This window comes from Aythya fuligula, chromosome Z (assembly GCF_009819795.1).
Source record: "Aythya fuligula isolate bAytFul2 chromosome Z, bAytFul2.pri, whole genome shotgun sequence".
Lineage (NCBI taxonomy): Eukaryota > Metazoa > Chordata > Aves > Anseriformes > Anatidae > Aythya > Aythya fuligula.
The window spans coordinates 73,006,728-73,022,711 of record NC_045593.1 but is presented as its reverse complement, the minus strand read 5'-3'; positions in this window follow the sequence as shown (position 1 = coordinate 73,022,711).

Genomic DNA, 15,984 nt, shown 5'->3' with positions numbered 1-15,984 from the left:
AGCAGAGTGGAAATCCTTGATAGGACTTCCTGTTGAAACAGAGAAGCCAATTATGAATGGACAAAAACTTCTGTTGGTAGAAGTGTTTGCTTTGGAAAGAGTGGTCCAAATGGTAATGTCTATGTTGCAGTTTTCTCTGGCTATCTTTGTTATGCTTATTTTGTAGATAAAGAACATAATTTTCTGGAGATGTTAATCCAGGAAAACTCACAAGATCACTGAAATGGTATTAGAATGGAAAATAAATAAATAAATAAATAAATACCACTTCAGCATGAGAAAGTCCTATATGGCTTAGTGTTCCTAACACTCAGAGAGAAGGCTATAGAGGCTTGCATCAGCTATATCAGCCTTGAGAAATGCAGTAAGAACAAGAATTTAGCTATCTTTATCGGAACAAAAATTCCAGATTTTAAGCCCTTCAGTCTTTCTGTGGTAGATTTTAATACACTTTCTGTGCCTGTTCCTCATACTCCCATATAGACCAGATTGAATTTAACAAATGTATATACAAAGAATGACAGCTGACACTAATTTAATGTGCAGGATAAATCCAATCACAACTTCTAAGGTAATGGAGATGATAAAAGCACGCAGATCTCTGCAGAAGTAAAGAGATTAAATGAGGCCACACAGCTTCTTCATCTATTACAGCTAGAAAGTGGCAGTAGTACTCTAGATACATTGGCCCTAGAGTCTAAGAAGCTTTTTCATAAACCAAGTAAGCACTGTCATCTAGCTGATGCAATGGTTCTGCAGTCCCTCATGATGCTAGGCTCCCTCATGAAAGGTGTTCAGCAAATACTACCCCTCTCACCATTTATATATGAAGCTCTGGCCACTTAGGTCCTATGCACTTGTATTTCAGCTCACAGTAGAAAATAAGTACAGTCAACCAATTTTGAATATGAATCTTTAAAATCGTGATAAAAGCCAGTCAGTGGGTCCCAGGGAATACATGCCAAAGATCTGAAAAAAACATTTGATTTAACATCTGTAGATGAAAGCTGTGGACTAGCAGTTCCCTAGAGAGGCTACTATGGCCAGCAGCTGATGGTAGCTAACAGGAGACTGCAGCTGGGGCCTTTGCTAACTGAGCCTGTAACAACCCTTCTCTTTAGGGCAGCAGGATTAAGGATAAGACTAAGATAATGGAATTTGTGCATGCCCAGTCTGCATGCTCCGCCTGGCCAGACCACTGATATCACTGTGACAGCTGCTTTCTCAACACTCTCCCCTTGTAGCAAATGGTGGGTCAGGCTGTCAGCTGCATATGTATGCCTAACAGTGACATATTGGCAATTAAGGAAAGAATGATTCACATTTGTACTGTATGTGGGTAAATAGTTCATGAAATACATAAGCATGAGAAATAAGGGGAGGGGAAGCCTGGTGCAATTCAGGGCAGATTTATCAGGATTTTTTTTTTTTTCTCCCTTGCAAGAGAAAAAAAAACACTTTGAATTTGAAATTACCATAATTATTTTAATACTTGGCATAGGCTTGTAATACTCACTACTTAGAGTCTTGATTAAAGCAAAAATTCTGACTGGTTAACAGTAATCGAGAACTAACTATTAAAGCAATAAAACATGGATGGAAGAGGTTAAATAAAATACTAATTTCTGAGAGTCTCAGCTATACATTGTATAGTTTTCAAAGAACTCTGAAACCTCAATGGCATTAATGCAGATCTTGAACAGGGTCTGGCTGGTGGTTTGATACCATTTGACACATAAAGATTTGAGAAAACATTAATAAAAATATTTATTTGGAAAGGGGAGGTTGCTGGTTAGTTAAACAACAGTTGTCACAGCAAGTCTAGAGATATGGTGTCTTAATCTCACATAAACTGTTTAGGAAACGTACAATATATGTATCTGTTTTCCTCAAGTGTTTTTCTCTCTGCAGCTGGAGGTTGGTTTGTCAGGACTGGTTTATATATTCAGACACAAGGAAGGAACAGAAAGTGCCATCTCTTTTGCATGAAACAGATGCTGAGATTCAAAAAAGAAAAAAAGAAAAAAAAAAAAAGGAAACAAAAACAGATAAAGAAGAAACTGGAATAGCTCGTTTTCTTTAGTCAGCATTTGTTATCTAGGTGAATTCAGCTAACCTGAAGGTCTATATTCAAGTTTAATTGTGTCAATTTGCACTGCTAGATCGATCTGTTTAAATCCTGGATTCTGTTCTTGATTTTAATCACAGTGCCTCTTTCTCTGCCATTTGCTGGTCTCATGCTCTGTCTAGCTTCTCATTTGCAATGAATAGAAGGAATATATATAATATATATATATATGTATATTATGAGAATACTTTTAATAATTTTAAATACTTTCTGGATTTTTTTTTCAGCTTTTACCAGGAAGATGTTTATAAAACTGGTTAATATTTAACAAATTAATAATAATAATTATTATTATTATTTTAAAAAAGCACAGCACTGCTGCTTTCTCTGCAATACTCTCAATACTCTGCTATGAATAGCTGATTGAGCTCAAAAGAGCCATATGAAATGAAACACTAAGAAGTCTTCTCATAGAACAAACATTGCCTTTTAGGAAGGCTTCACTCAGGAATGCCATCTATAAAAATGTGAGGGGAAAAGCATTTCATATTTTAGAGGTATTCCTGTTTTCTTCCCTCTTACATCAGAGATTTCCTCAAGTTCATTTGCTCAGGTACTGTTACTGTAAGAGGAAAATTTTATTGTGCCATAGTTTGCAGCATTGCTACCACTGTGATGCTGCTCCACCTGCCAGCTGTGCCCTGCAGGAGGCTTGTCCTGCTTGTCCTATCACTTTTTCTCATGGCAAAAAAGCAGGAAAAGCTCCTATCTTTTGCCTACGGATTTTATTTTATTTTATTTTATTTTATTTTATTTTATTTTATTTTATTTTATTTTATTTTATTTTATTTTATTTTATTTTATAATACTTTCTTGAAGATACCAATAGCACATGTTTAGGAAGCTCTGCCTTTAAATTGTTGCTGGTAGCTCCAATAGCTCACTATAGCTATATAAATATTTCATATTTATTGCAGCCTGTAACAGTAGATACAGTAGATCTTCCCTGATCTCAGTATGTCTTTCACTTCTTTAATTAAGATTGTTTGTATTCTCAAATATTTTTTATTTTTTTTTTCCCCCAAACATTAATTACAGAGTAATTCCATTTCAAAAACTTATTTTCCTGGTCATATTTCCTTTTATATATATATATATATATATATATATATATATATATATAATATATATATTACTATATATATATTATATTATTATATATATTAATATATTAACATATATATTATATATATTATTATATATATATGTATATATATATATATATAATATATATATTATTATATATATTAATACAAAGGTCTTGACATTCAATACGAGTTTTCAAAAACTGGAGGATATTAGTCTTGCTAATATACCCCTGAATAGTGATACATGCTCTCCCATTACAGAAGAATGCAAAAAAAATATATTTTTTTTCTCTGAGGATATGTAATGATCTGGGATGCCAGCTGTGAATATATTTTTGAAAAAATTAATACTTAGGCCATAACCCTTATGTGTTTGTGCGATGACCTACAAAATTGGGCCATGTCACCAAGAGATGCAGTTCACAGTCTTTAATTGTTTCATGTTAGAGAATCAACACTGAATTATGTTGACTCATTTTCAAAAAAAAAAAAAAAAAAAAAAAGATTTTTTCAGACTATTTACAGAAAGTTTTTGCTTCTTTTGACATTTCTTGCTAACAGTGTCATGAAGCCCTCATGAACTACATGTATGTAGTATGTCCAGATACATGGGTCAGGTTGCAGAACTAAAGGAATTCATTATTCCTTTGCACCTCTACCAGTACTTCATGTTGTTTTAGTAGAGAAAGAAAAACATTTCTGCCTTAAACATGCCAACAAGCTTTTAAAATATTTCAGGGAAATCATAACATGATTTGTTTGTATCAGTCAAACCTATTTATTCTTAAACACTGTATTTTCTAGTGAGCCATTGAGTTCTTAGTTTTCCCAAGAACCTTTCGTGATCTACCTCTTAAAGTCTTAAATGTCTTAAGGATCTTTCAAGGTTGTAATTCTTTCCTCCTCCTTTCCTACCTTTTTCTTCTGCTATTGTCAATTTCTAGAGTTTCTAAGAATGTTACTGCAGAGACAAAATGTCATTGGCATTAAACACTTATGTTTCTCATATCAAGCATTTATAGTTTGTCAATATGTTCTTTGGTACCTGGCTTTTGATATTCATTGACTTTTTTTCAAGAGGACTATTGCATAGCAGTACAGCTCTCCTTATTATTAGCTTTTCTTGTGGTGCATTCTGCCCCTTTCAAAACTTGCTCTTTTTTTTTTTTTTTTTTAAGATACCTAAAAAGGGGGAAAAAAAAGAATCTGACACTTTAGGAGTGTAAGATCTTGTTTTAAGTGTGAGGTAGGACTTTGGCTACAGAGGGACATCTCTCCTCCTTTAATTACTTCTTTTTCTTGGCATTTCTGTCATCATGAGGCAAATTTGTTTCCGGTGCTTAACCTTTAAGTATAATACAAATTTTCCGGAGAGTCATGTAGTAGCCAAAAGCAATGGCATAAAACAACATTTAAAACCCCACATGATTTATTAATCAGATTATGAAAATAATTTTTCCCCTTCCTTGCCCTTGACGTTCCCCTTCATCCGCTTCCCTTTCCCCTTCCCCTAACCCTTCCGCTTCCCTTTTCCCTTTCTCTTTACCTTTCCAATTCTTCTTCCTCTCTCCTTCTTGTTTTCATCAGTGAGAATCAGAAGGATCAAAGAACAGTGTGGTATGTAGCTTGTTAGCAAGAATCTGAGAAGACCACTTCTTTAGCACGTCTGGCACCATGGTGGACTTTTGCTGAACAGCTACATGTTAACTAGTCTCACATTTGTTCACAGCATCTGGGGCTTTACTTTCTTCTAGATGTTGAAGAGGAGATTTTTTTTCTTGTTATTATTATGGTGTTTAATCTTCTTTGATAAAGCAAGGATAAGCCTGGGGGTTGAAGAGGGGAGGGGGTTGCATCTTGAAAAACAGGGATGTCTTGATCAAGAACTGATTGTGCTTGATGCTGCACAGGTTGTTTTGAATGTTCCAGACAAGATTAAAATGCTATAGTGGACACAGTTACTGTCTATTCTCCAAATTTAAAATGTAATGTGAATAGCACAAGACACAGAGTGCCGACTTTTTACAGACATAGAGCCAGAAGCACCTTTTCTCTCTGCTATTCTGTCAAATTCACTATTTCAGAAGCCTTCAGTTACCTCAAAGTCTCTATGATACAGTAACTTAACTCGTATGAATTGTTTATATCACTGTTGCTTTCCACATAAATAGTTGTTGAATAGGTCATACCACATTATCTTAAAAATTTTGCTATGAGAGGATGTGTTGGATAGATAGTATACCTACGGTTTTCATATATTCTTATCTTAGTTTACCTGTTTAGAGAATTTCTGCTACATGTTTGGTTTCTTGTGGACCACAGATTTCTACCAGTTCTAGTTTAACTCAACAAAAGTGGTGTTTGCTTTTCACTCCTCTTTCTGCTTATTGTGGTACTTTAAAAATAGGAAAACAAATGTGAAAATTGTTGTGTTCTCTTTTGTTGCTAGCTTAAGGACCCATACCAATATCCAATATGTGGCACTTACTGATGATGCAGCAAAGTGCTGTAAAAAAACAAAAACAAAAACCAAAACCAAAAACCACACATTATACACAAAAACAAACTAGAAGGAAATGCAGCTTTTTTTTTTTTTTTTTTTTTTTTTTTTCCTAATAATTCTATATTTTCTTATTGCTAGCTGATAATCCTGACGTTGGAATGTAAAAGTACAGTTTAAAAGGCATTTTTCTCAGGAGTTAATTTTATCTTCAGCATTCAGGTGAAAAATAGCAACAAGAAAGAAAAGAATAAATGAGATGACATTCTTTATATTTAAGTCATTTTGATTACTGTGTTATTGATCCATTGTTCTTAAATCATTTTAGCCCTCTCTATCCCCATCTATTCCTGGAGAGAGAGAGAGGGAAGATGGCAGGCCTTCAAATGTAGCAGTGCATTTGTTCTATTTTGTTCTAGCTATCTTTTTATTTTATTTTATTTTATTTTATTTTATTTTATTTTATTTTATTTTATTTTATTTTATTTTATTTTATTTTATTTTATTTTATTTTATTTTATTTTATTTTATTTTATTTCTTTTTAGTGTGTGTGTGTGTAAAAGACCAATTAGACTGCATTAAATTAAAAATATGGAGAGAGAAATAAGAATAATAATCAGTTTATTTGTAGCTATCACTATTTGTTCAGTATCACTGATGCCACTAGATCCACCAAAAAAAACAACATTCACATATGTTTGGAAAATTGGAATGTCATCTTTTAAAAGATAGTTCACGAAGTACAGAGAGTCCTATAACAGCATTCTTTACCAGTTCCTAGTTCCTTGAGTTAGGCCAAAAATACAGGTGAATAGGTTAGGTGAAATACAGGTTTAATGAAATACAATCCTTAAAGAAGGATTCTACCACTATCCTGGGTCAAGCCACCCCTGTGAACACCCCAGAAAAGTTGCCAGAGTTGTAGAGATGTGGCCAGTTACAAATCTCGGCTTTTTGTCTCAAGTATTAGCAAATTCTGTGGTTAACTATTGAAGATCCTGATTCTGTACATGTGCTTGTTGAAAAGGCGGCTGCCATGAAAAGTGCAAACTGTGTATGACAGGGTTTAGTGGAATATTTAAATGTGAGTTTCCTCTAACCTAAAAGAGCATGGATTTCTTCATTTAAAAGGATTTTGTGGGTGTTAAGAGATTTTTTGACATTATATATGTCATATTGTACTTTGATCATTATATATGTCATATAATACTTCACTGCCATCTTGAATGGTCTCTGTCAGACAGTGCCAAAATTATAAGAACATGGGTGCAAGGGATGTCTGAGTATGTTTACACAAAAATAGGTGTTAAATGCATTTTGCAACTCAATACTGTAGCTGAACCTGAGCAGCAGATACTGGCACATGCACAAGATGCTTTGTTTCTATATGAAGCTGTGTTAGCCCTATAGGAACCTAGGCTATAAACCCAACTTCCACCTGACTAGAGAGAGAGTAGGCAGCAGAGGGAAAGTAAATAGGATAAACGAAATGTGGGAAAGCAATAATGAGAAGTGGTTTTTAAACAACTTCTGTCACCATATAATCCTGGAAAAACTGTCCCTGATTTACCATTTCACAGAGATCTTGCAGACCAGTAATTACTGAAAGTTCTTATTTAATAAAGGTGAGAGCACACGGGAAAATTCCTGGTAATACTATTCCCACTGCCCTTTCCTACTGCAAACGTATGGCTATGAATTCAGATATGAATCTCAGAGAGCTAGGTAAAAAGAACAGTTGTAAACAGATGGCAGCAGTTACAACTGGCATATTCCCAGTTGGTGGCTTTAGCATTTAGAAATGAGCATCTGTTCTTCTTCCCTATTGCAAAGTGGTTTTAACTCAGAGGTGTTAAAAATACGTAAGTTGCTGTTTTATTCATTTTTTGCTGTTTACTGACTTTAATGACTTATATCCAATGAAAAGTACAATGTTTACCTGTGTGGCTGGGGACTCAAAATAGAAATACAGGTCTCTGAAGCAGAACTTGGGGCTGTAAAATGTATGTGTGTGTGGAGGGGGTGAAGGGGAGGGAGAGGACTGTGTGTTTTTATCCTAATGCTGGAAAAATAGGGGTTATTGAAAGATGAAACTGTAGCAACATGAAGGTCCAACCTCTGTAACAGATTTCTGATGCACTTTTTAAGCACCATCCTCCTTTTCTATAGCTATTAATAAACTCTTTATCCTAAAGAAAAGTAGTATACTTAGCTATATCACCTCTGCATCATTGAAAAACCCTGAAAATTCCTGGTCTGGCTTTGGAGAAGATCAATATCAGTTTGAGGTCAATTCTTATTTTTTTATACATAAATAAGGTGGAGCTAAGCATCATTAGAACTGGAAAAACAAACAAACAAAAAAAACATTTCAGATTAGGCATAGTTTATATTATCAGTTGTTTCTAGAATCAGATAAGATCTTGAGAAATGGAAAAAGTATTCACAAACAAAATTTGTAAGACAACTCTATGAATGAATTTATCCATTTTTATCCAAAGATCGCTATGACAGGAGACACCCTTAATTTGTTGTGACTGTGCATAAAATCATGGCAATTATGCTTTTAAGCCTGAGTCTTTGCTATTTAGTCTATGTGACAGCAAGGATCCATCTGGATGGATGTGGTTATGGGATTAATTCTTCAGGCCACAATTCTTTGCATATCTTTTGGAACATTAATGGACAATGCAATAGGTTTATTTTTTTTTATTTTTTTTTATTTTTTTACAAAATACTGAAAATATGGTTGCAGATCATGACAGAGGTAGATGGAATTACTGTTATGCTACAAGACTTTTTTAATGAAAGATGAGACGATACAGTGACAGATAGCTGACCATCTGCCAGAAGGATTCTCTCATGTAAACTATGTCAGGGCTCTGCTGCATTTTGTGTTCACTCAACATATTATTGATAGAAAGGGAGCAAAATAATTGTTTTAAATTGTAACACTTACAGATAATATTCCTGTTCCTATTTTTTTGAACCTTGTGATGTTTTTCTTCAAATTCATCAGCCTCTGGGTCCCCCAACCTAGGTTGAATAAAAGCTGAATAATTACAACTGAATCCTGACAAGAAGAAAAAATTATGCTAGTTGGTGGAATAGAATCAGAGTATATGGCAGACCTGGTAGGCACTCTTTGGATTCAAGAGTTTCCTATCCTTTTGCTTGCTCACTTCCAGGATGAGGGATCCCATTAAATCTTGAACTTCTCACAGAGCAAGGTAATATAAAAGGTACAAATATACCTGTTCTATTCAAACAATACACAAGTCTTTTATGAGATGGTACCTTTGGGAGAGTGATGAATGTCTCCAATTTTGAGAGGTGGGACTATTGGACGTGATATTTGGGTAAACCTTAAATATCTCCCACTACCAACTTTCCTAGACCTTGTGATGGGATGATTGTATGTGAAATGTTGAAAAGCAAATTTTAACACTGAAGATGTTAAAAAAGATGTTAAATAAAGATCTTATTCTTACTGGAAACAAACAAACAAAAACCAAAAAACAGTGTGCTTGGCTGATCTGCCAATAGCATATCTATTGCTTAGGTTCCCAGGAATTTGCTAGTAGTAATAATATTATAACTGGAAATATGGGTAAATAAAAATAAACATGTCCCCCCTTTTCAGTAGAAATTGGTGTTCAAGACCTTGCTGCCCATTTATCCTTATTTTGATTATTTGAATTTTGAACTTTTCTGAGAATAATGCAATGCATTTCTGTCCTTTCATTTTCTTGCTTCCCTTCTGAATGAACTGAGCCCATGACTTCCATGGTATACAATGGTTTCTAAAAGAACTATTTTTATTCTTTTAATTGAAGGATGCTCACTCTACTTTTTGAACAACGTCATTTTGTTATTGTACCTGTTGTACCTTCTCATAGAAGAGAAGGAGACTTATGGACTTATATAAACGTTGTGAATGTATTTAGTGAAAAATATTCACTGAGAAGTACTCTGATTGCATAAATACAACTGCAATGAGTTAGTTTAGTGGTCAGGTCGTTAACTCATGGCAATAATTTGCACTGACAAAAGCCATCTATCAACATTGCAATATGACATGTTGGTTTAACAGCTGCAGTTCCCTTCCTCAGTACTCAGTGTTGCACATTTATGATTTAGCACTTAAGAGAACCAAATCTATCCCAACCTTATGTGGTTACACTAAACTTCATACACATGCCCTACTGTTTGTGAAAGTGCTTGTGAAGACCTAAGGTTAAAGTTGCCACTTAGTAACATTCGGCACTTTAAGGTATGGGCAAAGAAGTCATACACATTATAATTCTGTCTTTTAGCCTCAAAGTTCTGCTATTTCGTGATGCACTTAGTGAGCTCACCATTAAATTGCAGAGGAAGAGGAGATGACCAGTAATAATTACAAGAATGTCTTTCTGGTGATTTATGCCTTAGATTCCATGGAAGTCTGACTTTATTTTTTAGTTCCAAAACCTTAACTTTGCTATTTTCCTTTCCCAAGTACTTCTGTTGAATCAGAAGAATATAAACTATTACTTTAGATTCCACTGTGGAAGCTTCACTTCATTTGTCTCTGATCTCGGCTTTTATTATTTCAGAAAACTGTTGTACCCCTTAATGTACATATGTATATGTCTTTTTATGCTATTTTTAATTAATAAAAATAGATGACTTAGTTCCTGTGGCTGGTCAAAACCAGCCTTTTTATGATTATTTTATGGTAAACAGAAACATTTTTTAAAGAGATATTTGCCAAGAAGCATGTATCCATTTATTTAATTTCATTAAAAACTAAACAAAACAAAATACATTATTAAACCAGTTCAATCTTCAGATGTTGGCAAAGCTAAATGTTCATTTTTGGTGTGAGCTGTCTGACTGTCTCAACTAAAATAATCAAAAAAAGAAAAAAGAAAAAGAAGTATACAGTGGAAGTTCTTTGACCTGAAGATGTCTGAAGATGTCTGGAGATATCATAGGCAGTAAGATTATCAGCATTACAGTGTAAGATTTGCATATGTACATATGAAAACTATGAGAAAATTGAATAATTTAACAAACTACCATCAGCAGAATTTAGTTCTGGACCTTCTGACTGCCACCTGGACTTCCACCTTATGGTAATACAGACAACTTCCTGTGTGTAGTAACCATGGCAATAGACCAAGGCCATGCTTTATGTTACGTATGCATTTTGCATTTGTAGAGTTGATACTTAATTTTGTTATGAAGATCCTGACTCTTGCACATAGAGCACACTATCAGAATAATGGGATGAATGGGTTACTTGAGTCCAAATCTAGCATTTTGTCTATCATAGTGATATAATTGTTGTTATGAGGGTTTTTGGATAAAACTTTTCTTTCACATCAGAGGTAGCATTATGACAGCCTCAGATCTCTACAGATTATGATAGAGACTGGAGAGTAAGCAAGACATAAAGTGAAGACATAAAAATTACTATCATCAAGTGATCCTTAGTGTCTATAAATGATAATTGGTACATTTTTAAAGCAGAACTAGGTAGATATGTTGTATATTTTAATGACTTTTTAGAATGGTGATATAAATCATTGGACAAATTTCTGCTTGTTTCTGCAGGTGTAAGTGAATGTGAGAGCATGTATATTTGAGTGTATATACAAGCATACAACTTGAAATAAATTGTTGTATAGATCTTAGTGTTTTCTTTTTTTTGTTCACATGTATGAAAAAAAATGTATATATTTCCAACTGTCTACTGATACGGAAAATTCAAAATACTATCTGAGTACTGTTACTGACTTTGTGATACTTCTTCAGCCACTGACTGTAAGGGTTAAATTATTAAAAACTGGTTGTTGATGTGAATATTTACACAAATCATATTTGATTTCTGTGGATATCCTAATAATTGGTTTCATTTTTGCATATTCAGTATGGCAGAACACATTTGGATTAACCTGTACTAAGAAAGAAAAGTAATAATACTGTCAATACAGAATGGCGTTCTTATCCTTTAGATTGTTTCAGATGACTAACCTTGATTTCCTTTGCTTTTGTTGGCCATGTGTTCAAGTTTGATCACTGGAATTCTTGACATATGCAACACAAGTAGGATTCTAAATAAAATTAGGAAGCAGCTGCTTACTGTTCATCATGGATTTGCATATGGAATAAATACAAAAAGCTAGACTTATACCTAGAGTTCCTAATGGTACCCAATCAGTTCTGCCTGTGTCCAAAGGTCCTGTAGCAGCCTCCTTCTCTCATGAGACTTTGTTCTCTCTTATGCTCCCATGTTACTATCAGCAGTGTGAAGCAAGATTAAAGCTAACAACCTGAAATTGGTGGCTGTTTTCCAAAGATCCTTCTTTGATACAAGGATTTTTACTGGTAGTCTTTGCAAAACATTATGAAAGGAATTCCAGTACAAAACATGAAATAGCAAGTAATATTTCATGATTCCACAACAAGCAAAAATTCTCCCAAGGTCCCTTTGAAGAGTGGTGTTATTTTAGGATTGTTCCTTGGTTTCCCAAATTCAGGTGTGTCAGGTTGACAGATCTCACTTTGTGCCTAATTGTTTGCTTGAATCGTAACTGCGGTGAGATGTGTTTTAAAGGGATGGACCAGTAATGAAATTCTTCTGTAAACAGAAATTCATATTAACTGAACACCCTAAGGGAACTCGTGTGGTGCCTTTAGCATTTTTTCAGGCCAGATTATGAATAATACTAATATTTCCATTCTTTTCTGCCCATTTTGACTCTTTGACTCTACAGAGATTACTGGCAAGTGAGATCAGATTGTTGGGAATGTGGTTACTTGAGGAAAATTTTCTTAAATTATTTTATTTTTATATTTTATTTTTATTTTCCTCATAAACAGTGCAGTCCTTTGGTATTTTCTCAGTGTAGGAGTATTTTTGTTTCTTTTCTACACTTTAAATTTCCAGTCACCTTGGTAAGTTTTTAACCCCTGCTTTCATATAATATTTATTACCAGAGGACTAGTGCATCTTTGTTAATACTTCAATATATTTGACATAATTATATTAGTATCACTGCACTGTCTGTTATTTTATACATAGATATATAAATATAAAAAATACATATATATTTAGTAATGGTTTATTTCTGAAGGCATCCTTATCCTTGTAGGTTTCTTAAAGTATAGAGTAGCTTTCAGAGATGCATGCTTTTGTTTGTCTGAACGTGATTTTTTCTTTTTTCTTCTGTAACAGGATAGTCATTTAGGCCCTCCAACTCCATCAAAGACAATAGTTTTTTTTTTTTTTTTTTTTTTTTTTTTTTTCTTGTGGTTACCAATCCATGTAAACAGAAAAAAAGAATTACAGGGACACAAGTGGTCTGAAACCTGGAAAGAGTTTTGGCTAGATGCTGAAATAAAAAGCTATTTCTTTTCAGTGAAGCTAAAACTCAGGCTGATAAAGATGTGATATACAGCTCTTGGGTTTGTTTGCATTTTTTATTTATTTAGTTGATTTATTTCCAAGGAAAATTTGATAGAATCTAAGATGGAAGTTTCCATTATTCATTGTCTAGGCTTAATACGAACTTTTAATAGAGCTCCTGTATTAAATATGGATGAAAGGAACTTCATGCAGTAAAGTTGATTCAGAGATTACATTATTTCATAGCTGCAAAAAAGGATCCATTAATAAGCTGTCAGTATTAACTGGTGTGTTATTTGCTTTATGGTCAGATTTAGATATCATCTGAAATCAGTCAGAGTAATTTTAGACAAATGGTTTTGCTCTTTTGAAGGCCCTTTATGGGATGCAGTATCATTATGCCAAGCAATGATCACTGCAGCATGGATTTTTCTTCCCCCATTCCTCTCCATAAAGGGCAGTGCTTGTGGCTGTGCTTCTGCAAGGTGTCCTTTCCTTTTTCCCAGTTAATGACGGCTCATGGAGCCTCCCTGAGCTGGTGTGTAGCAGCATTCAGCAGTACAGAAATGGGGAGCAGTGGCACAGGAGGTCTATGGGACCTGCTAAACCCCACCCAGCATGTTCTTGCTAGACTTGGGGACAATTCTCAAGGTGTTGGTTTTATGAGCCAAACCCCACACTGTGCTGCCACTGGGGTGGGAAACATCACTGCTCTGATGTCCTCAGTCTGCACAGAAGCCACAGGGAGGACTTCTCTCAGGAAGAACTGCTTGTGAATAGGCCTCTTTCCCTATGACCCGCTGATTAAATGAGGTCCCAAGGTTTTGTCTTTGGGCTGCTGACACTCTCAGCCACAAAGCAACTTTGAATTTGGAAAGCAGGTGTGTGAAAGCAAAAAATTGTCGAAGGAGTAGACTTTGAGGTTATCATGGTGCCAGCCACCATGTGTAACAGATCTGTGACCAGCTCTGGATTAGCTAAAAATGAGAAAGAGGGAGAGCCTGATAGACACAGGTCTATCCCTCGTACACAGAAACCTTCATGTGCTGTAGGGCCACCCTCGTTTAACAGAGTACAATTTACATGACCCTCACACCTAGCTGCTTCATTCAAGTCCTGTCAAACTAATTCCTGTCCTTAGATGCCACAATTAGAATATTGCATTTAAACAAATGATGGTTTGACAACTGAAACACAGATATCTGCACTTGTTTCAGCCTGCCTCACTGCACTGCACTCAAGGCCTCTAGGCCACTACTTGATCTTTTTGTGTAAATTAGATCTCAAAAAGAGTGAGGGGGAGTAAGGGAGAGGATTTTATTGTCTTCTCTATCATAGTATTTAGAAATATGTCTAGAAAGGCTTAGGAGAAAAAAAAAAAAAAGGAAAAAAAAAAAAAAAAGGACCAAGAGCACTGTTGTAAAATCTACCATTCTGCTTGTCTATTTGGTTTTCTTTCTTTATTTTCTTTCAACCATATGACTAACCTCACGTCTTTGTGTTCTGCTTCTGCAGCTGAACAAAATGCACAGTGCTATATTCAGGAGCACCCACTCATTCCTTACAGCTTTTATGACAAAGCTGTCCCTCCACATGTCCAGGTTGGCCTCTGACCCTACACGTTTACTTCAAGTAAACACGCCAGATGGCAGAGAAAAGTCGTGGGGCAAAGAACAACCCTCTGGGGGCCAGGAGTCATGAAATCCTTCTTCACAAAGCAAACTTAAAAGCAACGATTTCAACAAATGCCTTAGAGCAAGTTCACAGCTAGAATGAAAGACAAACAGAGAAAAAAAATTAAAGCAAGAAATCTCCAGCCCAACTATCTCATTACATACTTTGTTTTCTGTACCACCAGCTACATTAGTAGTAAAAACAAATAAAAATATAAGGATCATTAGGAAAGACAGACAGATGGACTGAGTTTTTAGACAGAGAGGTGGAGGCGGGCTTGCATGTGTAAGTGAACATTCAAATCTGGAGCTGGAATACTGCGATGACCCCTGCAATATTTCTGGTGCCCTTCTTCTTTCAGAGGGGCACTGTTGGGGGACAAGGGATGAAGCCACTGCTGCTGTAGCTAAGTACATGTATGCCCCTCTGCCCTGTGCAGAGGGGAAGGTTCAGATCAGGGGCACCTCTTTCAGAGGGCCATTGCCTACCACCAGGAGGCATGTAATGGTGATAGGTGTTACAGAAAAGCATAAGGTAGAAACCAAGGGGGAACAAGGTTTATGGGGTGGATGATATGTCCTCTTAGCCCACTTGACACAGCTGGAAGAAGCAGTAACATTTTGAGGTTTACGCTCCTTCCCCAGATAGCTCACTACTAGGAAATGCCACTGTGTAAGAAGAAACCACTTCTACCCACAAACTGTACTTTCTGTACACCTGTAGTTTGCCACTACTAAATCTTGGCTCCTACAGCAGTGTGGGGACAAGGCAGAGAAGTGCTCAGTTCATTGGGCTTTTTCAGTTAATCCCAAAGGAGCTGCAGGAGATAAATCTCTTCAGCCTGCTTCTTGTTGGATGCCTTAGCATCAAATCATAGAATCATTTAATTTAGAAAAGACCATCACGATCATCAATACCTAACAGTATTAAGTCCACCACTAAACCATGTCCCTAAGTGCCACATCCATGTCTCTTAAATACTCCCAGGGAACTCCATCACTTCCCTGGGCAGCCTGTTCCAATGCCTCACCACCCCTCCCATGAAGACTCCACTGAAGAGTTTTCCACCATAAGAAAACAATCTTAGCACTAATGTGAAGGGAAAACAAAGTGATGTTTAATACAAAGGCCAAGTAAACCTGTATGCTTATCCTTGTTTGTGGAGAATAAACACTGGATTCAGGCTCAACTCAACTGCAG